The 25,154-nt window shown below is 44.3% G+C and overlaps 1 protein-coding gene across 1 annotated transcript in view; it reads left to right on the top strand.

Moving 5' to 3' along the window:
- Positions 1-25,154, top strand: part of LOC310660282 (uncharacterized protein) — a gene marked incomplete at its 3' end in the record, with an annotated part of 514,773 nt that overhangs the window by 116,142 nt on the left and 373,477 nt on the right. Inside the window, exon 2 of the mRNA XM_083404607.1 lies at positions 4,955-5,091. The remainder of the gene's footprint in view (positions 1-4,954; positions 5,092-25,154) is intronic.

Genomic DNA, 25,154 nt, shown 5'->3' with positions numbered 1-25,154 from the left:
TTTCATGACTGGAAGAAACTTCATGCAGTGAATTATAAATTTTCTCCCTAGCTATGAAGGGTCAAAATGTGATAAAAACTCCAGTTGGGATTTTAGTTCAAAGCCTTTGGATGTGAGTGTTTTTATAGAGCCACCCTACTATGAACAGGAAGGAAGCATCTGTGACAAGGAACTGTGGCGATCACACAGGGTCCCCAGATGTTTCATCGTCTATTGATCCCTGTGCCACCACTTGATTTCTCGCTGCCACCACCCAGGCCCTACCTGGTACAATACTGAGTCCAGTCAGGGTTAAATTGGAACATAAACTTCTGTTTATTTATTGCAGTTTAACAAGCGTGTGGTTTCATAAACCGTATCAGTCAATTACATTCATACGGTACCAATCCAGACCTATAACTTCCGCTACCTGCTCTCACTCACTAAACCACCTCTCAGATATTTACTTGTCTTCCTAGCCCCTATCTATTCCTAACTCAGCTTATTTCACTACACTAATTCATCCTACCCACAAACTCTATCCCAATTCATTCCCACTCCAACCACCCACCCAACTCCCAACAAACTCCTTTGCCCCTCCCAGAGCTGGTTTTATAGCGCCTCTGACTCCACCCCCCAGGTTCTGATTGGGTAACCTGTTTAACTATTTTACCTCCAGCACTCTCATATGTTAACGTCACAGGAACTGCCACAATTAAGTCCTGACAACTTCCCACCGACCAGGACACAAGCTGGAGAGAGGCAACATTTCCCCAGGCAATTTCTTTCCCATTGGTTCTTAGGGGAGGAGAATTCACTATTCCAGAATTGACCTAGTTTCCCCCCTGGATTTTTTTTTTGGGGGGCAGACAAGAAAATGGGGGAATTTATGGTTAATCCACTCAGACACACACCATTGGCCTCCCTTGTGCCATTGGAGCACCAATGGCAGAGGCAGGATGTTGTCTCTGTGGTCATAACAAGGACCCATTGAGGATGAATCTCCTTTGTCCATATCTCTTTTTCCATGAGTGGATGGGAATATCCACTGTATCCTCTGGTTCCTGAGATTGGTGCCCTCTCAGGACCATGGGACTGTGTCATTAGTAAACATTGCATTTTTAAATAAATTGTTGTTGTTCTTATAATTCTATCTTTAAACTTTGGAATCAAAGAATTGCAGAGATGGAACACATTCCAAAGGTCATATAGTTCAGCTCCCTGCAATGCAGGAATCTTTTGGCCTGACATAGGACTCAAAACCACAACCCTGAGATTAAAAATCTCACTACAAATGTGAGATGTAGTGAGACTATGGAGAATTGTCAGATAGGCTGATGGAAGTCCAAAAGATGTTTATGTATAAAACAAAGGTTAAATTTGGATAAAATGTTTATTGGAAATTAAATAAAAATTATTTATAAAAAAAGAGATTAAAAATCTCATACTCTACTGAACTCTGCTTCATCTTATATGTAAAGGTAAAGGTAAAAGTACCCCTGCCCGTACGGGCCAGTCTTGACAGACTCTAGGGTTGTGCGCCCATCTCACTCAAGAGGCCGGGGGCCAGCGCTGTCCGGAGACACTTCCGGGTCACGTGGCCAGCGTGACATCGCTGCTCTGGCGAGCCAGAGCCGCACACGGAAACGCCGTTTACCTTCCTGCCAGTAAGCGGTCCCTATTTATCTACTTGCACCCGGGGGTGCTTTCGAACTGCTAGGTTGGCAGGCGCTGGGACCGAGCGACGGGAGCGCACCCCGCCACGGGGATTTGAACTGCTAACCTTTCAATCGGCAAGCCCTAGGCGCTGAGGCTTTTACCCACAGCGCCACCCGCGTCCCCTTCATCTTATATGTAGTCAAGTCTTAATTGTTTTTGTTGCGCCTTGAATCAATTTTTATCTGCTTATAGTCTATCTTTCTCTCTTGGTTAGAAGCCTTGAATTTTTCAGAAAGGCAGAGTATGTGTTTTAAATGAATAAGTGCATGAATGAATGATTAACTGGGTATAGTCATATACTGAAAGCTTGATTTCAAATTATATTAATTAGAACTGCCACCCAAAGCATAATTACCATAAAATAAGACCACCTGAACCCAGAAAGACTTACATATTTAGAGCTGCGCTGCAAAAGCATCATGAATATGATACTGCACGGCAGGTTTTACATATTATTACCACCTGAAACAACTGATCAGTTACAGAAAAGGAACATTTTAATACAAGAGCCTTTTGATTGCTTCAAGGTGTGTGCTCTTACTGCACTATATAAGGAACTTTTTATAACAAGGTTAGGGAAACGAGAAATTTAGTCTGCAGTCTGTTTTGGAGCTCCACCGTAGAAACACTGAACATCTGTTAGCCTGTCATATTTTTATACGATAATTACTTGCCCAAGAAAAAATATAGAATAGCATACATAAGGCTCTCCATACCAAAATATTGAAACTCAAGGTAGCCAAGTAAACAGTCTACTAGATATGAGCCCTTTCTTTCAGACAGTATTTTAAGTATCTTTAAAATCAGAACGACAGCATACAAAAGCATAGAAGTTTCGCAAAAAATCTTGTACGTTCCATGAAAACAGTTTTAGGATCCAGCCACGGCTGACTCAAGTTACACTTCAAATTGAGAATTTAGGTTTTTAAGGTAGGGTGAAAGAATTGTGAAATATTTTGAAATGCCTGGGCGGGCATCAATCTCGGGGGACAGAGGATGGAGCAGATATTTCCCCCCACCCACAGAAAAAGAGGGATACATGGATAAAGGAGATTCAGGGGGTCTTTGTTATGACTGCAGAGACAGCATCCTGCCCTACAGAGGTAAAGGAAGGGAGAAGCAGCCCCCGGCCATTGGTGGGGCAGCAGTAGATGCGATGTCGTAGCCCCCCCCCACCTCCCTCACAAGTTGGTGCCTCTGCTATGCCATAGAACAGGTGTAGGAAACCTGTATGCTCCCTGCCCTGATGTTGAACTCCAGCTCCCATCATTCCCAGGCTTTAGATCCAGTAGTATGGATGGGTAAGATGACTGTCAGGGAACTGCCATCGGAGCTGGAGGTGGAGAGAAGGCTCCAGAGGGATGCCGGAGAGGGTCCCAGTAGGGAGAGAGACAGCCCATCCGCTGGGGAAGGAAATCAGCGTAACACCAGTGGAGAAGGGGGGCAGATGGGGGAATCGGAGAGGTGGCTCCAGGACTCCTCGCCAGAGACCAGCGGAGAGAGTACGGGTACTCCGCTGCCCACACCCTCTCTGCGCAGAAGACTTCCACGCAGGGAGAGTAGGAGAAGACTGGGCGTCAAACAGCTTTTATGCTGGAAGAGGTTCAAGAAACGCCCACTGACGGATTCTGCTAGCGACTGAGGCAGCCACGAAACTTGAGGCTGTCCAGACAGAAAGGGTTCAACCAGGTAACCTAGCCAGGAGTGGCGGCAACTTACACACGAGCAACCCCTAGAACCATAACAATGACATAGCCCATTGGAGCCAATTTCTAGGGGTCAAGGAAAGCAAAGATGACTATGGCCATATGACCTGTGTCCTTTATCCATCTGTTGAGCTAGTGCTACCTGTCAAGGGGCAACTTAATGGCCTATGTTCTCCATTCTAAGACACACACACACACACACATTTTACCAGATATTAGACAAGGTTTTTTGACTCAAAAAACATGTCAAAAACCTGGGATCGCCCTATACACAGATAGTGGCATGGGGGGGGGGAGCTGCGCCCACCAGCCAGCTGGTTGATGGGCGCGCAACTCCCCCCCCCCCATGCCGCTGCCAGAGGCATGCACTCTAGGGAGTGTTTCCCGCAGAGACATGGAGGGGAAGCCGCCAGCCAGCTGGTTGGCAGCCCATGCTCTAGGGAGCTTCCTGCTCGCAGTGACGTGGTGGGAGCAGCTGCCCACTTTGCCAACCCCCGGCAACAGTCCTGCTGGTGTGATGGCACGTGTGCAATTCCCCCTTTGAAAAGCTCAACAACTTTGGGCCATCTCCCCTCATTTTCTTTAAATTCAGTCCCCCAAAATAGGGGGCGTCTTATACACGGAAAAATACGGTGTTTGTTTGTTTGTGTGTGTGTGTGTGTATAAACTTAACTTAGAGGGAGCAGCTGTTGAAATAGAGGATTATTCTCTTCAAAGGCAGACATGTGGGCACTATTGGGTCTCAGTGTTGTATAAGAGTTCTGGGGTAGAGGAAGTTTAAGAATTGCCACAACGAATCGCATCTCCCGCTTTATCTTGTACATGCAGTGAAAGTGAATCTGCCTGCATTCATAATATAGTGCTCTAGGAAATCACCAAAAAATAAATAAATGCCAAGTTAATTGGTTCCATGTGTTTTTAGAAAGTTTGAAAAAGAGGTTTATTGACTTTAATAAATATAAGTCCACTAATAGACAGGATCTATTCTGTGCACAACAGTAAATGCCATTACCTTGTATTGGTAATTAAGACAAATGCTATCTGTTTATAACTGAATAATATAACAGGGCATCTTTAATCACAGATGTCAATAGAAGTAAGGCAAGCAAATATCGATGAAGCTTGCCATTTGTCATGTGCTACAATTTTTTTTAAAAAAACACACACCTGACATGTTATTTATGTTCTAAGATGCTTGTAATTCAGTTATCCATTGCAGATAAAGCAGATATAAATGAATGTGTTTTATTTCTATCCCTTTTGCTTAGCACAGTCTGATGTTCATATATTTACAGTAGATATTTTAAAAAAGAATTCTTAGAGGGCAACTCTATTGGTCATCAAATCATACAACATTTTCATAATAATACATGTAGAACATATAATGATGATGATGATGATGATGATGATGATAATAACAATTTATTTATACCCCACCCATCTGGCTGGGTTTCCCCAGCCACTCTGGACGGCTGCCGACAGAATACAGTCGTACCTCAGGTTACATACGCTTCAGGTTACAGACTCTGCTAACCCAGATAGTGCTTCAGGTTAAGAACTTTGCTTCAGGATGAGAACAGAAATTGTGCTCCGGCGGCGTGGCGGCAGCAGGAGGCCCCATTAGCTAAAGTGGTGCTTCAGGTTAAGAACAGTTTCAGGTTAAGAACGGACCTCCGGAACGAATTAAGTACTTAACCTGAGGTACCACTGTATTAAAAACATGATATAACATCAAACATTAAAAACTTATCAGGGCTTTTTTCCACCAGTTCTGGCACCTCTCAGGTGGGCGCCATTGCTATTCTAAGAGAACAAGGGAGGTGTTTATGGTGAGGTCCAACACCTCTTTTTCTAGAAAAATAGCACTGTATGACATTCAATTTCTCTCATCTTTATCTGAGCAAGAGTGAAGAATCTGGAATTCCCTTCTGGGCAATGTTCTGGCAGTGGTGGTAGGGCCAGAAAGCTTCCTACCATACAAAGATAACATTGCTGCTTGCTGCTCCACTCACTTTGGCCTCTGGCCCTACCACCACTGCCAGAACATTGGCAGCAGAACAGAGATGTCTCCCATGAAGTCTCAAATGTTGGGGATTATATGAGAAGATGACTCATGAAAGGCATCAGATTATCACTAAATCCGACATGGCATGTATTTCAAGAAGCCCAGAAGCCACTGAGAACTCTACTGAGCATTTAATGAATTTCTGCATCTTTCTCTGACTTCACCTGAGCCTAATTCGTCAGGCCAAAGTCCTATCTAGCCCAGTGTTCTGTTCTTTCAAAGGCCAACCAAATGTCTATGGGAAGGTTGAAAGCAGGACATGGGTGCAATAGCATTTCCCCCCACCCCCAGGAAGTACTCAAACAAGGACTTTACAAAGGGATTCAGACTTCAGAGCATCTAAGAAGCTCTTACGGAACAGAAACTATAGATCTATCGGAGCTCTTGCTTTCTAAATCTGACATATGGATGGTATAATTAAGAGGGTAACTTTGGTTGGTAATTGTAATGGGACACACAAGGGTTTTTAAAATGAATAAGTTGTAAATGCGGCAGTTTAAGCAGATAGCTTTTTTAAAAAAGAAAAAAGATAAACAGCTTGGATTATGTTCCTTTTCGCATATAGCTTCCAATTTCTAATTTGGATGGCACACATTTCCTAATAACACTCCAACTGGAAACATAATTAGTGGCTTCTTATTTGTCACAACACAAGTGAAACATGTTAGATTACAGCTATCTCTATCACCTGGAACTTTGGAATCAAATTAGACAACATTAATTCGCTTTGTTATGATACAGGAGTTGCCATGCAGAATCTTGTGTGTCACTTTTTCCATTAGCAAGATGTTTCTCCTAAGAGTGGATGAGCTTCCTTTTCAGGGCTACACTCTATCAGTCCTCTGTAAATAGTTCTAATTCTCTCTAGGGTTGCATTGTAGATAGCTTAATCAACTCTCATTTATGTTAGCGATATGAATTGTGACAAATGAGAAAGTGGTTCTTCCTGACCCAAAATACCAAGTGTTGGCTCTGCAAGAACTGATCTGGAATTCTGAGCAGCAGGAAGCATTTTTTATTTAGTCAATATTCTCATGAGCTCCTTTTCAAAATGTAATTAATGATGGTAGCATGGCACTTCATGTATATTTCTCTCTTTCTGCAAAGCCCAGGGATGCTTTCTTATTTCACAGAGTCCATCACAGCTTTGTTTATTGGCTTTGCCATTTGCATCAGAAGGTTACCATATGTTTTTCTCTTGGAAGCAAGGTAAAATGTCTTTCTGTATTAGCTAAGTAGTATCCAGCTCATTAATATAAATGTAAGCATTATTTGCAGGTTCATATCACCTCAGGTACTGGAGTCTACCACAGCTGTGCGAACAGTTGGAGAAAGGAAGAGATGTTGGCTCACATTGCATCAGAATTTAGCAGCTCTTCAATAAATATGAGCATAGCCAGGTTCATAAATTAGAAAGCATAATATGAAATAAGGTGTATGGTGGTGTTAATATTGCAAGTGCTTGTTTGTGAACTGTGAGGAGCCGGAGGAGGGCTAGTGGAGAATAACACTTAGGTGTCCCTTGTCAATTCTTGAGTTGGGCTGCAATCCTGATCCCACTTACCTGAGAGTAAACCCTATTGAATCCAGTAAGAATTTAGTAGACGTGATGATGATTGCACTGAGTAGACCTGGTTAGGAGTCCAACTTTTGCCTTTGCCTCCATGATTAGAAGATGCAAAAAAACAGCATCTGTATTCTGCCTGCAGGCAAAGAACTGTATGATTGAGGGATCCATCACATACAAAGCCAAAAACCAAAAGAAAACCTTGCACATGGAAAATTAGCAAATCAGATCTTCTGGGGGAGGAACATGGCAGACTGAATGTCTCCTTTCGGCAGGTTGCTGACAGAGATAATTACATGGTGATTGATGATAGCCAAGCATAAATAAAATATTTTAAGTGTGAATGCAATATACAATGTGGTATTAGATGGTGATGGTGAGCCTTATGGAAAATTCAATGTATTTTTTTAAAAAATATCTTCAGAACAGTTTTAATATGTGTGTAGATTCCACCTAAGAGGGGTTTCTCTGTCTGCCAGTGAAATTTTACATCTGGTTTATGAGCAACTTTCTGGCATTCAGAAGAGTCCATAATTAAAAGGCTGGAGGCAGAACCAAAAGCATGCTTTAATTGTTTGAGCCAAAAAAAGTTTTAAACAATCAAGGGAGTTCTGAGTGTGAAGAATTTTTATTTTCTTTGTTTTTTATTCTCTGTTGAAAGTGTTGCCTTTATGGAAGTTTGCCACTTCATGCCTTCTCTATGGGAAAGGAATGTATTTTGATAAGAGAGAGTGCTGTTCAGATCTTAAGGTGGAGACAGGAGATGTAATGATAATAAATTGTTGATAAGATCAGGACCATTCAGCATAGTGAATACATTCTTGGGCATTCCATTGACTGTTCGCATCCTTCAACAAATGTTTGATGAACAAGTAAGAAGAAGAGTTTGGACTTGATATCCCGCCTTTCACTCCCCATAAGGAGTATCAAAGCAGCCAACAATCTCCTTTCCCTTCCTCCCCCACAACAAACACTCTCTGAGGTGAGTGGGGCTGAGAGACTTCAAAGAAGTGTGACTGGCCCAAGGTCACCCAGCAGCTGCATGTGGAGGAGCGGGGACACGAACCCGGTTCACCAGATTACGAATCCACTGCTCTTAATCACTACACCATGCTGCTTCTCAAATAAAAGTGATTAGAGCTGAGATTTATGAAATGGTGAATGGAAGCAGACCGCAGAAGGATGAAATGGAAAGCGAAATCAAGGAGGACAAAGAGACTTTGGAGAAAACAATATGGATGAAGAATTGCCAGAATAGGAGGGTGACGTGGTAGAGTTGGAGGCAACAGAGGGTGAAAAGTCCTTCACACAGATGTTTAGAGGAATGAAACCGCAAATGGTGGAGTTCTGATGCTGGTGGAGTGGAATGAAGCCATTGATGGAGAAATGAAGAGACACCCTGATTTGGCAGAGATAGAGCTGAGAAAGAAAGGATTCTGTGTACAATTTGGAGTGAATTCAGAGGGGAAAGCTATATGTAAAAACAACCATAGATTTGCATTTTATTTTAATTATTATTTTATTTATTTAAAATATCTTTATGCTGGATATCTTTTAAGGGGGTAGACTGTGTTGATCTGTGGATCTTAATGCAGTATCATCCAGCAGCCTTATGACACACAGGTTTGTCTTGGCCATTGAGTTCTTTAAGACTTTCTGTGGAGGACCAAACATCACAAGCTTCAGCTACAATGAATGCCTCTAATCCAGCACTGTCTTTCACACTCTGCAGCTGCCACGTACTGATTGTAGGAAGGCCACACAAATGTTAACCAATGTCATGAGCATCTATTATTTTCTTAATTATTGGACCCTTGCAGAAACAGGAGCAGCACCACGGTGAACACAGAGGAACACAGGAAAACTAAAGCAAAATATAGTGGTACCTCTAGATGCGAACGGGATCCTTTCTGGAGCCCTGTTCGCATCTAGAAGCAAACGTAACCTGTGTTCGCGCGTCTGCATGTGCGCGGAACATGTTTCAGCGCTTCTGCGCATGCATGTGACGTCATTTTGAGCGTCTGCGCATGCACAAGTGGCAAAACCCGAAAGTAACGCGCTCTGTTACTTCCAGGTTGCCACAGAGCGCAACTTGAACACGCTCATCTTGAAGCACATTCAACCCGAGGTATGACGGTAGTGGTTTTCAAAAACTGGTTGCACACGTGCTATATACACATGTTGAAAAAGGAATGATCAAAAACTACAATTATGGGAATCAGACACTATAAGGGTGCAATCCTTTGCATTGCAGAAGTAAGATCCAATAAATTCAGTGGGATTTACTCCCAGGTGAGTGTGTGTAAGATTGCAGCTTAAGGCTGCATGTCTTTCAACAGACAGTGCAGTTTTTAGCATTCCTTGTGGGAGCAGCACACTGCAGAGTCCTATTGAAGCAGAATGCCACTTACAGTGCAAGAAAGATTATTGTAGAATGAGTAATGGCCGCCCAGGGCACACGTTATCTATTTCTGCAATTAGCGTAGAAATCTCGTTGTAGGATTCATTTCAAGCATCAATTTTTATGTCAAAGAAAAGTAACAATGTATCTTAGCTCTGCTTGGCAGCACACTGTGCTGTAGCTAGGAAGCTGTCAAGCTTTCCGTTAAGAAGGCATCACTTTTACCCCCTTGTAATTCCTGCATGCTGCAGCCAACCCTCCTATATCCAACATTTACATTGTGCACTTGGGACTTCTTTTACGCAGACTAGTGCAAGAGAGGGATTTCTTTTTAAGACTTCTGTGATTGCCACTTAAACAAAATGCTATGATTTTTATGGTGGATTTATACCAGATAGAGAACACTGGTATTTCCAATACTCATGTGCATTCTTGGATTATATTTTTGTCCTTACAGAGGACTTGGCAAGCCTCTAAGAATAAAAGGTAAAGGTAAATGTTATGTACTGAGTTGAATAGGACCCAAAATGCAGCAGTCTGATTGGTCCTAGAACAATAGGATCCAGAATGCAGCAGTCTGATTGGTCCACAGGAGCCACCCAATCCATCTCCAAGTAGAAGTGAATCCGCAACCTGATTGGCCTACAGGCGAATCCCTGAATTAGCCAATCACGTGGGGCCCATTGTGTAAATAATGTATATAAAGCAGACATCTTGGGGAACTTCCATTCCTCCTCACCACTATGAGCTGAATAAAGAGCATGAAATCCACTCTTGACTCTGAGTATATTTCAGTAAAGGACCCCAGGATGGTTAAGTTCAGTCAAAGGCAACTATGGGGTTGCAGCACTCATTTCGCTTTCAGGCCGAGGGAGCCAGCGTTTGTTCACAGACAGCTTTCTGGGTCATGTAGCCAGCATGACACTTCTGGTGCAACAGAACACCGTGACAGAAACCAGAGCACACGGAAACGCTGTTTACCTTCCCACTGCAGCAGTACCTATTTATCTGCTTGCACTGGTGTGCTTTCGAACTGCTAGGTTGACAGGAGCTGGGACAGAGCAACAGGAACTCACCCCATTGCTGGGATTTGAACCGCCAACCTTCTGATCGGTGAGCCCAAGAGGCTCAGTGGTTTAGACCACAGTGCCACCCGCGTCCCTCTAAGAATACAAGAACGTAAGAAGGATTTCTGTATACAGCCAATGGCTCATCTAGCTCAGCATCCTGTTCTCACAGTTGGTCATCCTCTTTGGGACTACTTTAGGCATTGAGCACAGCAGAAATAAGCTTCCCTTTCCAATAATGGATCCCGGTCTATGAATACAGGCTGGGCAAGGTAGAATTACGTAATACATATCCTCCCCAACATCCTGTGATACAGTTTGGAAAGTCCTGCTCTAGAATATGGTGAGGTGCCTCTCCATGCAGAAATCTTCTAGCCTACAAACAAGATGGAGACTTTTGAGAGGCAGATGCTCAGAGCTTTACATTGGGCTTTCTTTCCGCTTGTAACTACTGTCTTCATGCCTGCCCTGAAAGCCTGCCTTGCTTCAGTGCTGCTTTACCATGGCTGTATCCCTTCCAACTGTGCTTAAGTAGCAACTTCCCAAGAAAGTTAGAAGCAACCCTCAGGCTTGTAGAGCTATTAAACTGAACCTTTATTAATGCAAGAAAATGTCTGTTTGGTTTCAAGACTTCATCTGAATGGCTTTCAGGAAATTGCCTTCCTCTTCATCAAGTATCTTTCCTTAAAAAAATATATGCCAGAAATGTAATTTCTGCAAACCCTCCAAGTGTCTCTATTTTCCAGGGACAGTCCTAAATTTACAGAAGCAATCCCAGTTTCTGATTTGATCCCGGAATGTCCTGCTTTTCCTTAGACTGCCCTATTTTCATCAGTGAAATGTTGGAGTTACGCAACCCCCGAGCTGTGTATTATTGTTATTATCTAATAGGAAAGTCTGATTTTCATTGGAGAAATGTTGGAGGGTACGATTTCTGTTGCTGTTGATATTGGTCAGATCTCCAGCATGTGTAGCTTGAGCTTCATGAATGGTAAAATGTTTTAATCTATTATACTGGGCAGTATAGTGACTCCATTAAGCATGATGTACTGCAAAGTTGGGAGAAAAGCAATGACAAACCTAGACAGCATCTTAAAAAGTAGAGACATCACCTTGCCAACAAAGGTCCGTATAGTAAAAGCTATGGTTTTCCCAGTAGTGATGTATGGAAGTGAGAGCTGGACCATAAAGAAGGCTGATCGCTGAAGAATTGGTGCTTTTGAATTATGGTGCTGGAGGAGACTCTTAAGAGTCCCATGGACTGCAAGAAGATCAAACCTATCCATTCTGAAGGAAATCAGCCCTGAGTGCTCACTGGAAGGACAGATCGTGAAGCTGAGGCTCCAATACTTTGGCCACCCCATGAGAAGAGAATACTCCCTGGAAAAGACCCTGATGTTGGGAAAGATGGAGGGCACAAGGAGAAGGGGAGGACAGAGGACGAGATGGTTGGACGGTGTTCTCGAAGCTACCAGCATGAGTTTGCCTAACTGCGGGAGGCAGTGGAGGACAGAAGTGCCTGGCGTGCTCTACTCCATGGGGTCACGAAGAGTCGGACACGACTAAACGACTAAACAACAACAACTGCAAAGTTTGTAAGGCAGACCAGCAGGCAGAGCAAAGAGAGGAATCTGCAGCTAACATGTGTGTTTATCTGAGAGTACAATAAAATGTGATGTGATTTTCCCAGGATGAAAGGGTAATGTGATGTTCCCCATCTTTTCTTTTTCTTTTAAACTGTGTAGAGTATTAGATTTTCATAAAATGCAACAGTGAGCTGGGTAAGCACTGTTAAAGATTGTATCGTTTTAACTTCAGTATGGATAAAAAAAATAAAGCAAATGAAAAGCCATAGGCAATAGTTTTACTTCTTTACAAATTGGGTTTCAGCCAATTACCCTTGACCTGAAAATTTAAAATTGGCCCTGCACAGTATATTCCACATGAAGGGATAAGTTAAAATCAATGGATGACATCTTTGCATCTGTATTCTCTGCACTAGTTATGATGGAATCCATCTTCTACTCACAGGAGAAAATTAGAGTCAGAGGTGACAGCTTACAATGTACACTTTGTTACTGAGAAACACAACCATATAATGTGCAGAGTGGTGTTAGTTGAAAGAAAACATCTGATGTTCATGCTGCAGTTTAAATCAGCAGCTACAAAGTCTGTACTTCACACACAAAAGCAAAATTTGGAGGTGGTGAGAACTTGAGGGAGGAATTGTCCCCTGATAGCAAAAGATCAAGAAAATAGTCCAGTCATTCAGATAAAGTTCAGTGTATCGTGGAATTCTACTCAATATAGATCCAGAGCAGAACTTCAACGTACAGTGAGCGGAGTAAAAACTTAAACACGTTGCAGGATCCCCAGAAAACAGACCAGAGCCTATTACTGTAATATTTCATCCAGCAGATATTTACTGCTACTGAAGGCAAATGAGCATAATGGTCACAAATCCAATACATTCAGGATTGGCACTGTCCATAAGAAATCCAGTTGCAGCAGACTTAACTTAACTTAACTTAACTTAACTTAACTTAACTTAACTTAACTTAACCTTACAATAACTTGTAATAAGACTAAACCTTAACACTAAGCATACTATGTACAGAACACCACACCAGAAAGGGTGGCGGAGAGAGAAAGTGAAAGTGAAACTCAGCTTCCTTCTGGCTTCTTATTATAGTCAGCATGACCTTGACAGAGATAACAGAACCAGTTTAAGCCAGCCATACTCAGCTTCTCTGAAGGAATAACCCAACCTTCTGCTTGTTTCTTTCACACAGAGAAGCTTCCAGAACCCTCTTGATTTAATTAGAATAGGAAAGATCTCTGCACATCTGATCAATACTTTCTGTACTAAGAAATGCAAACTGATAGAGTGAGCCTTACAGCAGGGGAGGAGGAAGGAAGTGCGGTGGGGGTGGACCGACCGGGGTGTCTTCGCTGAGGGGGGTGACATTTGGCGTGCCACCCGTCTGTGACTCCCAAGTTTACCCCAAGCCGTCTGGGGATGGGGGAGCGGCGCCGTTTTGCCAGCGGCATTCCCCCCTTCCCCCTTTGTTTTGACAGCTTGGGGGAGGCTTGGGAGTTGTGGGTGGGAGGTGCGCTGAATGTCTGCATGCCGCTCTGTGCACCCAAGCAGCTATCCAGTGCCTGGGAGGGCACCCTCCACACCCCGCACCCCTCAGGAGTGCACCCGCCCTAGGCAGCGTGGACATATGCTCCACCGCTGCCTTACACCTAAGTAACCTTAGCTTATGCCAAACTTATGCCACTTGATAGGAACTAGGGGCCAAACTGCACGTGATGTGAAATTAATCCAGGGTATTAAATACCTGAGGGTGTGAATTGAAGGCACATAAAGCCACCACTTTGCTTAACTGGTCTGAGTCTGGTCAGTGTCTGGATGGGAGACATCCTGAGAGCCACATATATGCCCCTTGGGTTACATGACAGAATATTAATACAAAAAAATTACCTGAGGACCATTTTCAAAGTAAATAGCTTGACCTGAGGGGAGTAATTAACAGAGCAGACATTGAGGAGAAGCTCCAGAAGGAGATGCATAGTCATTCGACAGAGACCATTTGAGTGTTGTAATCCGCATACCCAGATGGATATTTGCATCAGATAAAATATACATAAAAACATTAATCATGTGCAGACTTCCCTTGACAGATCAGGATATCTAAGTTTCCTGTTTATTAGTTGAAAACTTTCATAACTATGCTAGATGTGTCTGAATCATAGATGTTGAAGTACTCATAAATTCCATTATTTTTTTCACCAGGGCAGCCCTCAGAAGATAATCCCCCCCCCCCCACACACACACATTTCAAAGTAGTTATATGGAAAAACAGCCTGGTGCCAAATTTTCCAAATGATTTAATAGAGCACATAAACAGTTTAACATTTTCAAATGAATCAATTTGGTCATCGTAAGTAAACAAACTCATCTTAGAGCCTTCTGCATTCTATTGATTGTTAGATTTTAATTCCAATGCCTGTGCCTGCCCTCTTTCCATACCAAAACAGGAAAATCTGGTTCCTAGGTCATATGTTTTCCGGAGTACAGATATCTGTGACTTCTAAAAACAGAAGTGTAAAAAACTAACACAACCATACAGCAGCGGAGGAAGCTGCTTGGGTGCCTGGGGCAATGTGCCCAGGGACAGGGTCAGTTGTGGGGCCTCTGGAGTCTGCCTGCCTCCTTCCACTCAGCTGCCCTACAGCTGGGGGAGAGGCAGTGGGCAGACCATTTGGGCAGCATGCAGCCTGCATACACTCAAGCCATGTCGTCTGTCCCAGGAGAGACGCATGGCTCTGGTGAGCTGCAGGCCCCGCGGTGAGTGCCGCCCGGCATTTTGTCACACACACACACACACACACCGTGGTGACACCCGGGGTGGCCCGCATCCACCGCACCCCCCTTCCTCCACCCCTGCAACCATAGCTATTTTTATTACAAAGAAATATACCAAGACAGACCATTGCCCTGTCTAGCTCTGTCTTGTCCTTACTATCTAAAAGTGGATCTCCAAGATTTCAGACAGATTTCTCTCCCCACCCTAAAGGCTTCAACTTTTCTGCAGTTTTTGCAAGGCACTTTGGAGATTATCTAACAAGCATAGGTAAAGGTAAAGGGACCCCTGACCATTAGGTCCAGTCGTGGCCGGCTCTGGGGTTGTGGCGCTCATCTCGCTTTACTGGCCGAGGGACCCGGCGCACAGCTTCCGGGTCATGTGGCCAGCATGACTAAGCCGCTTCTGGCAAACCAGAGCAGCGCACGGAAACGCTGTTTACCTTCCTGCCGGAGCGGTACCTATTTATCTACTTGCACTTTGACGTGCTTTTGAACTGCTAGGTTGGCAGGAGCAGGGACCGAGCAACGGGAGCTCACCCCATCGTGGGGATTAGAACCGCTGACCTTCTGATCGGCAAGTCCTAGGCTCTGTGGTTTAACCCACAGCGCCACCCGCGTCCCATATCTTACAAGGATGGTAATATACAAATATGTGGACTCTGATAAGAACTAGCAAAGAAATGACATGAAGTGGAATGTGTGTTTGTTAAACAAAATAAAGATTTGAGCATAACTTTTTTGCTTTAATCCATTATATTCCAGTAGACTTTCTGTATAAGTTCTGTCCTTCACCATTTTTTCTTATTTACAGCGTTGTTTCCAGATCCTGGCAGCTCTGAACTAGTGCAGAAATTTGTATCATCTATTTTCCTTGATATACTACACCTTTCTTCTTAGTGCAGTCCTAAGGTGAGAGTGGAAAGCTCAGTTCTATTCAATTAATTATAGCACCATAGTCCTTCACTCGAAGCCATACACTTAAATGTTCAGTTTACATGCCATAGATCTCAGAAGCACTCCCTTTTGATCGGTATGGAATAGGGTCTAGGTTGATTTGTACAGTCTCTTCAAGATCTGTAAGTTACAAGAGCTGTTCAGCAGTGGAACAGACTGCCATGAGAGGCGGTGGACTCTCCTAATTTGGAGGTTTTTAAACAGAGGTTGGATGGCCATCTGTCATGGATGCTTTAGCCGAGATTCCTGCATTGCAGGGAGCTGGACTAGATCAGGCATCCCCAACCTTCAGCCCTGCAGATGTTTTGGACTACAATTCCCATCATCCCTGACCACTGGTCTTGTTAGCTAGGGTTCATGGGAGTTGTAGGCCAAAACATCTGGAGGGCCGCAGGTGTGCCTTACAACTTGGAGTGCCTTACAACTCTAAGATTCTATGATTTATTGAAATGAATTCAGGTTGCTTTCTCACCCATAGTAAAGTTCCATCAATTGCATTGTTTGTTGCCTGTCGAGGTCCCCAATCCACCCCCCAAATAACTCACAACAGACACGTAATTTTTGTTTAAGATTTTTGGCATGATTTTGGCCACAACTTTATTCAAATACAAACCGTGAGTGGTTGTTTAGGCATTGGTTAAGACTATCTGTCCCCCCGCCTGGGGACAGAACTGACTTCCGGGCACCACCGAAAGACAGTGCGGGGGAAAGCAAGTCGGGGAGGAATTGGAGCTGAGACACAGACCCTCAACTCTCACCTGCCTGCTCCCCGAAGGCTTGCCGGCCCTAGTCCCATTCCAGGGATTGGACGAAAAGATGGCAAGCCCCATGATTCCTTTAACGGAATTCCCTTTCCGCAGCAACCATGGAGGGGCAGGCACAGCCTATCCTAACCCCTCCTCCACCAATTTATAACCAATGCCTAACCACAACCTTATAAGTTGTGACTATTTGCTATGCAGTAGGCAAAAACCACCCAGCCAGCCAATTTGCCAGGTGGAAAAATTCCTACCAGGCCCCTGCTCAAAGGCAGACGACCCCATGACCGGCATAGCAAGGGCGGGTGGGCGGGTGATCCGTTGCACGCAGCAAAAGAGAATGTACAAGGCTGCGTGCAGAGTATTTAAACCTTTTACCCCTCCCACCAAAATTGCAACATAACTTTTACCCCAGCAACCCAGTGAACCAATCACTGCCACAGGCCATCTTTAGAGACCCTGCCTGGTAACAGAGGGGTGGCTCAGTAGACCCCACCGCAACACGTGCTCTCCCTGAAGGAGAACACGCTTTACCAGAGTAGAGAATCTATGAACTTTGTCTCCCTACAGTTGCAGTTGCTGTTTTGATTATTTGCGATACCCAGCAGACGGATTGTCAAAAGTACAATAGCAAGAAAGGATGGCTGAGAGGAGAGGAACTGAGACAGGCACCCTGTACACATCTCTTTGCTTAATGCAATATTACACAAAGAGTGTGGCGTACATCTGTGAAACTGTTTATTTCTAGCAATCATCTATGTATTTCAGGTGTATGCATGTGACGTATCTTCCCTGAGATTCATACACAGTCCAGATGCAGCGGTTATGACTCAGTGAGATCAAATGAACCGCTTGGCTATGGTATCCTCCTGAGTTGTCTCAAAGGGATGGGGGTCATGGGATACTGTGTTGTGCTGGCTCTACTTAATCCTGGGAAATTGGACTTCAAATATGATGCTCAGAAACTACTGTTCTGTTTGGCCAGTAGCCTATGGAGTTTCACAGGTTTCCATCTTGACCTGATGCTACTTAGCCTCTGCTAAGGAACCGTTGGGTGAAGCCTTCCAAAATCACTATTTGTAACTAAAAGAATGACTAACACTTCTTTACTTTTGGCAGAAGTGGAAGAAATTTGAAGGCATAGTAGCCTTCAGAGACAGTATTAAGCCTGCCAAAAAGGTGTGTGTGTGTTGGGCACCTTTCAACTTTGAAATCATGAAATATCTACAACTTTTTTAAAGGTAGAACTTAATAAATCTTGTAGGAATAATCTTGCCAAATTTTGAAAGGATAGTTGCGGTGGTTTGTGTTTTTTTAACAACTGCAGTTTTTACATTTGGGGTCTTCCCTGATATTTTGTGGGAGAGTGGTTGGGAAATGGCAGATATGAGAGGTGAATTTGCTTGCCAATTTCAAGCAAATAAGTCCTGAGCACTTGGGAGGGAAGAGAGAACTAGAAGAAGTTTGTTGTTATTTTCCAAAGCCCTGGAATTGGAATATAGAGGCTCCATCTGAACTTTGTGAGGGGGCGTGTCTGCCATGTGTTTTGTATTTTTTCAATATGCCTAAAGCATAACCTTCAATAACAGCTTACTATGACTGTGCATTGGATAAGGTGCCTATTTGGAAGGGTTCAGACAACCCAGGTTGTGTTGAGACAGCCATGGAATCTCTGCAAGTTGGGTGCCCCAAAGGGGGGTTGTCAGGGGGTGGGGCATCAGTCAAGAAAACCCCACAGAAGACTCAGTGGTGGAGCTTCATGCTCCGGCACCAGGGGGTGGAGAGCAGGCAAGGGCAGGGCTGACACACATCCTGGGGGCATGGGGCACCACCCGCAGGGGTGTGACGCGTGTCCTGGGGGCGTGGCACACCGCCTGTGGGGGTGTGGCGCCCAGCGCGGGTGAGTGGGGCATCTGCAATGGCACCCCACCAGGATCACACTGCTGGAGGCGGTGCGCTCTCCTCACACTCCTCTTCCTCCGCCAGTGACAAGACTGAGACCTATCCAACCACCAACTGCAACTTCCTGGGGGTGGTAAGAGCCCAAGGCCACGTGATTCTCCTTCCTGCCTGGTGCTACATCCCTGAAGCAGCACTCTGCAGAAATGATGCCTTCTCACAACAAATGTTCAGCAGAGGCATCAAGCTTGTGGAGGGGCTTTCCTGCAGAGAAGCTGTGTGTGAATGAGAGCCCCACAGAATTGACCCGTGGCTGTCTTGCTCCACCCCATCCTTCTCCTGATGAACACAGTGCTGCCTCTGCTTCTTCTGCCTCACTGGTCTCCACTACTGTGCATATCTATGCACAATCCAGGATTTTGCCCAGTTTGTACAGGCATGGAATATTTTCCTGCAACCAATTCAAATCACATAGAGCAGGGTTTGCTAGCACAGTTCTTTTTCCTCCTTCAGGTAGCCCAGAATGGACATGGATTTGTATGTGGATCATGACCATTCACTCTTAAGTTACTTCTACTTTATTTTCAGAGTTCATCTTCCAAAGGGCTTGCAGCTCATCTTGCCAGAAGCGGTTACGGATCTGAGAAAGCCTTTTTGATCTCTCTCCATTTAGTCTTGTTACAGAATCTTTTTGCAGATTTGACTTCAATCTTCCCTCGAGACGTGTGAAATTTTGGACTGAAATTTTGTGCCCAATTGTGATCAACTCTCGTTATGCCCTTCTAATCTTATATACTAAAGCTTATCTCTTGCGACACATTTGGGAGGCTCAGAATTACTGTATCATGGAAGTCTCAGACCAAGGTATGCATATAATCCCATAAACAAACATTTGAAGAACAAACCTCCCACCCCCGGCGTTTCTGACTTGTAGGGACTAAGCTAAGATAATCATTTGCCCTGCAGTTGGCTGCATCTTTCAATGCTTAAAAGAAAGGGAGGGGAATCTATATGCTTTCATTTTGCTTCAGCTGAACCCATCAAAGTGACTTGACAGCAGGATTCAGATTGAAAGCAGCTCCCCCTCTTTAGCCTGCAACCTCTGATTTGGTTGGTGTTTTCTCCCTCCCCCACCAATATGTCAACTTTTGTGAATGTACAGAGAGATAACAAGAAAGATCAGAGCTTTGGCTGAGCTAGCATTGCAACTTTCAACTGTGCCACTTCAAATGTTCATGCTTATGATCCAGCAATAACGTATGTTGTATCCTGCTGTTGGGTTTCCATGGACAGAGGTATATCAAAAGGCTCTTTCCCCCATTCCTCATATTTTGCACAAACAGCCACAGTCATTGGGCTATTCTGTTCATGCTTTTTGTTAGGGGAATACGTATTACAGCTCACTCTAATAGTTACCCCAGCAATGGCAGGCAGCCTCCCTTGATTGGGGTTATAGACAGTATCCCCCAACAGCCAGCGGTTCCACTCAAGAGCACTTCTGTATCCTGGTAGTAGGGGCATAGGAAGGGAGCAGGGTGGGCGGTCCACCTCGGGTTCCATCATGGAGGGGTGTGTGTCAAAAAGGAACAATTACTGCCCTACTAGGGCGGTTCATAAAAAAACTTTTTTTAAAAAAATGCCTGTTCCAAAGGTCTTATCTCACTACACTAGGGATAATATAGCTATATCTGAAATTTCATGCATATCAGTTCATATCTTGACCCTCCTCCACGAAAATAACTGTTTACTTGGCCGTTTGCATATGTCGTGAAGGCTGAAATTTCAACTCAAAACACAATCCATCCTGTAGATTTAAGTATATGTCCACAGTCGCCTCCTTGTTAGCAGAGGCCCATAACCCACATTCCTTTGTAAGAAAATATGAAATAACTTAAAACTATTTTTGCAGGCAAAAGGGGGGGGGGGAATTAATGGGTCAGTGACAAGAAATTTTCCACACCGGGTACCACCTGACCTTCCTACGCCTCTGACTGGCAGTATCTTGTCTGGCAGCTTCACCTCTCTCTTACCTGGTCCCAGCATGCAGAAGGGTTCAGGCAAAGGAGTCCACTAGAAGTTGGCTCCAATGTCCCAGTGTGCTTCTCTCTGAGCAATGACACATAACTGTCATAAGGTACATGTGTGAGAGGATACCTATCTATTGATTTGTCTGTAGCAAATTAGATAAGTTTGACTTTGCCCCAAACCCTACACCATTGGCCCTACTTACAGCAAGACCCTCCCTCTGTTTCTGGAAAGTCTAACTTGATTGAAACTAGTCCAACATTCACCAAGGGAAAAAAGAGAGAGAGAGAGAGACCTTGAGCCTATTGTTTGTTATCTAAATCTCTCCTTGCTCCACCCACCCACGTCCTAATTATTACCCTACCGAACAACTACAAGTGTTTCTAAGAGGACTGTGCTTTTCTTCTACTTTTAAAATGTGTAGCTAAAAGCTGCTAGGTGACTCTAAGAATGGCATCTTGATGCTGAATAAATTGCTTTTCTGAATGTACTTGTCTCCCATTTTGCTGAAGGGCTATGGGTTTCTGCTTATTTTAAACAGAATACTGTTGCTGCAGAAAACCTGGGCAAACAGAATTGCTGGACTACTGGGAGAATGACCGCTCCCCGCATAAAACGGGGGCGCCCTTTGCATGGATGCGCGCAGCCCCTGGATCTGGAGCGGCTCCATTCAGCATAGGCTTGGCTTTGCCTTCCCTCAGGTGGGATACTGGAGGTCTCCGCCTACCCCAGTCAGTTGTCCAATCCCACCTGGGGGAAGCGTTGCCAAGGAGATCAGGCCAGGTGGGGGAGGGATTACCTGCCCACACAATAGAGGGAGGATCTTACCTGGGAATCCTCACTTTGACGATACCATGGAGGGGGCTGATACCATGTGATTAAGGGGAAATAACAGCTGCATTGTTGTCTCTGTACCTGCTGTCATACGGCTTCTCCATCTCCACCACTCATATCCCAAGTGTTGAGTGTAGGTGTCTGCATTAAGGACCCCAGGCATGCAGATTCCATGCAAATTGGAACACTAATCATGCAGGGATCTTGAATGATGCAAGGTACAAGGCTGCTAGCTCCTCCAGAGTGGAAGCCTGTCAAATTACATGAAATTAGGTCCAGAGGCATTGATGCTGGACATCTTTGAACTTTTGATTTTGTTCTCGACAAGCTCTAAAAGGAAAAGAGCTGTACCAAAATAATAATCAGATGAAATTGCAGGCAAGTCTGCCCTTTCAGAGGGGGGCATGGGGGGCACTGATGGCCACCAACCTAGACTGCTGTTAAAGAGGATTAAACTAATTCATGTGAGATCAGGATGCTGGACTAGAAGGCCATTGGTCTGACCCAGAAGCCTCTTGTTATGTTCTTGTGAATCCTGTCAAATTTCAGAATGGAGGCCCAGAAATGGAAGCAAGAATAAATACTGACGAAAGAAGAATGGCAGACAAAATTAATGGACTACGCAGAATTGGATAAAATGACAGGAAGGATTTGAAACCTGTGGGACCAGAGATTTACAGAAGACTGGAAGAAATATACGAACTATTTGAAGAGCAACTGTAATCAACAAATTACGTTAGTAGGACTACAAGAAATTTTGTAAGGAAAAATATATGAAATATTGCAAAGAAGAGAAAGAAGAGAGACATTAGTTATAATATTTAAATGTAATAGTGAAAGTAAGAAATGTAAACTAAGAGATAAGATTGGAAATTTTTCAGATGTGATTGATAGAAAATGTGTATAAGATATAAAAGTATGTTTAATAATTGTTAAAATTATATGAGAAGAAGAAGAAGAAGAAGAGTTTGGATTTGAAATCCCACCTTTCACTCCCTTTAAGGAGTCTCAAAGTGGCTAACATTCTCCTTTCCCTTCCTCCCCCACAACAAACACTCTGTGAGGTGAGTGGGGCTGAGAGACTTCAAAGAAGTGTGACTGGCCCAAGGTCACCCAGCAGCTGCATGTGGAGGAGCGGAGATGCGAACCTGGTTCCCCAGATTACGAGACTACCGCTCTAAACCACTACACCACACTGGCTAGATGAAAAATATAGAAGAAAAAGAAAAAGAAATTTCAGAAGAGAAGTTTCAATGGTCTTCCCACAAGGCCAACCATTACAGTTTTGGGGTCCACTCATCCCCCACTCCCATTTCACTGCTGGGAAATCAAAACAGGATGAACTGATAAGAATAAAACATTTTACATGTGTTGAATGAATGAGTACAGGGTGTTTCCTGTCCACTGGGCATTGGACATATTCTTATTCTTATTATTGTTCATGCTTTCGCCCTCTCTGTGTGTGACTGTTCCCACACACAATCCAACATTTGTATAAAGAAGCATAGAATGGAAGTTAATTGCAAGACATCATATTTCTTTTAGTTATAAAGCAATTCAGTAGTTATTTATTTACATGGAACCACAGAGCTACTAGAACTAATTACTGCTTAAAATGTAGGCACCATTGCATAATAAAACTGATTTTGACTCTCAATGATCTACAGTTCTCGCAAAGCAAAATGTTCCTATGCCTTTGTAGGAAACAGTTGGGCTGTGGTAGGGCGGAATGTACAAGAATATTTAATAATACATAGTAGGATATAGTCTGGGTTGAGTATTCCCTTCCCTAACATTTACTTAATAACAGCTAGTTACATTCAACTGGATGGTAAGCAGTATTTTCCAAAAGGTTGTTATTGCAGAAGGCATTGCCAACTTTCAACAAATGGGCTTATATAGCACAGGATAATTATGTGCAATTTCATTTTTTAAAATGAAAGATAAATAATGTGGCAATGCTGCCTTGTGGAGCTCTCTCTATTTCTGCAAAATGTATTATTTAGATATTGGTGCATTCTCTGAGATGCTTTATGCAGCATGAAAAGACATATTTAAAAATAAATTATGTGGTTTTTCCCCTGCACTAAACTGCTTATTCATATAAAGTGATGAGCTCATCAAGGTGCACCTCTTTGTTTAAGTTGCATATTATATTATCCGGTACAGAGGCAAAGCGTGGATAAAGGAGTATGAGAAAATCAGACATCATATTACAGTTACCTGGCTAATAATAGTAGTTCTCATTATACTCTATTTTGTCTATCATCAGGATTTGCAATATAGGACTAAAAAGAACCCTGGGCATGACGGTATTAGACAAGTAGAATATATGCTACATTATTCACAGACCTTGGTGTCATTATTTTCCAAGGTCAGTTACAGAAGCCGTCCCAGTTTCTGGCTTGATCCCTAAATGTCCTGCTTTTCCTTAGGACATCTCAGAGAAGAATGGCAAACCAAGTTGATGGACTATGCTGAAATGGCAAAATTAATTGGGAAGCTCAGAAATCAAGTAGACAAGAACTTTTAAAAAGAATGGGGGAAGTTTATACGAGGCCATTGTAAGCAGGTTTCAACTGAAAGTTCTGCCTGATGTCACCAGGGGTCATGCCATGGCCCTAGCCACCAGCAAAGGGGCCGGATTCCTTTACCGGAATACCCATAAAGTGGAGGGGTAGGCGATGGCCACACCCTGCCCTCCAATACACAAACATATTCCAATGCCTAACCGCCAATACCTGAAAGGTGTGACTATTTGCTACGAGGTAGGCGAAAAACCAAGTGGCCAGTGCCAATTTGCCAGTTGGATAAAAATTCCTACCAGGCCCCTTGGACAACCAAGGCGACCAACCACAGGTCCATAGCAATGTCAAGAACCAAGCAGTGAACTAAAGGGAGGGTGGGTGGGTGATCCGACGAAAACCAGCAGCGGAATGAAAGGGAAGTGCTGCCGCGGCCACGTTTGAGCGGCAAAACCCCGCCCCCAAGCCTCCACCTGGTTGGTTGGCTACCTGGGGATGTGGCACGGCAGCCAGGCCAGCTGGGCAGGGGGCTGGAACGCCCCCTGCCAATGCAGGAAACAGCTCCTGCTCACAACTCCTCCCCTCTGTAAGGTGGAGAGGCTCTACCAGACTCCCTTTTCCTGACACCTCCAACACACAGTTACCTTGGCAACCTTCCAAACCCCCAGTCTCTGTTCACACCTCAGGGCAGGACCGAGTGGGGGGAGCACAGTTCTCTTGCATTGCCAATGGCCCTCAATGGCCCCCTATTGTTTCTTAATGGCCCTACCTTGGCCAGCTCATTTTGCATAGGCTAGCCCACGAATTCTCCTGCAACTTGCATTCTCCCTTCATATCCCAAACAATCAAAATTCTAGCATTTATTAATGTCTAGGGTTTAGGGGGTTCCCCACCCCAAATCTCTGGGATGCGGGTGGCGCTGTGGGTAAAAGCCTCACCACCTAGGGCTTGCCGATCGAAAGGTCGGCGGTTCGAATCCCCGTGGCGGGGTGCGCTCCCGTTGTTCGGTCCCAGCGCCTGCCAACCTAGCAGTTCGAAAGCACCCCTGGGTGCAAGTAGATAAATAGGGACCGCTTACTAGCGGGAAGGTAAACGGCGTTTCCGTGTGCGGCTCTGGCTCGCCAGAGCAGCGATGTCACGCTGGCCACATGACCCGGAAGTGTCTGCGGACAGCGCTGGCCCCCGGCCTCTTGAGTGAGATGGGCACACAACCCTAGAGTCTGTCAAGACTGGCCCATACGGGCAGGGGTACCTTTACCTTTACCTTTACCACCCCAAATCTA

The sequence above is a fragment of the Podarcis tiliguerta genome (assembly GCF_965153285.1).
Source record: "Podarcis tiliguerta genome assembly, chromosome: 11".
Taxonomy (NCBI): Eukaryota; Metazoa; Chordata; class Lepidosauria; order Squamata; family Lacertidae; genus Podarcis; species Podarcis tiliguerta.
The sequence above is the reverse complement of the archived record's forward strand: the minus strand, read 5'-3'. Positions and strand labels throughout refer to the sequence as shown.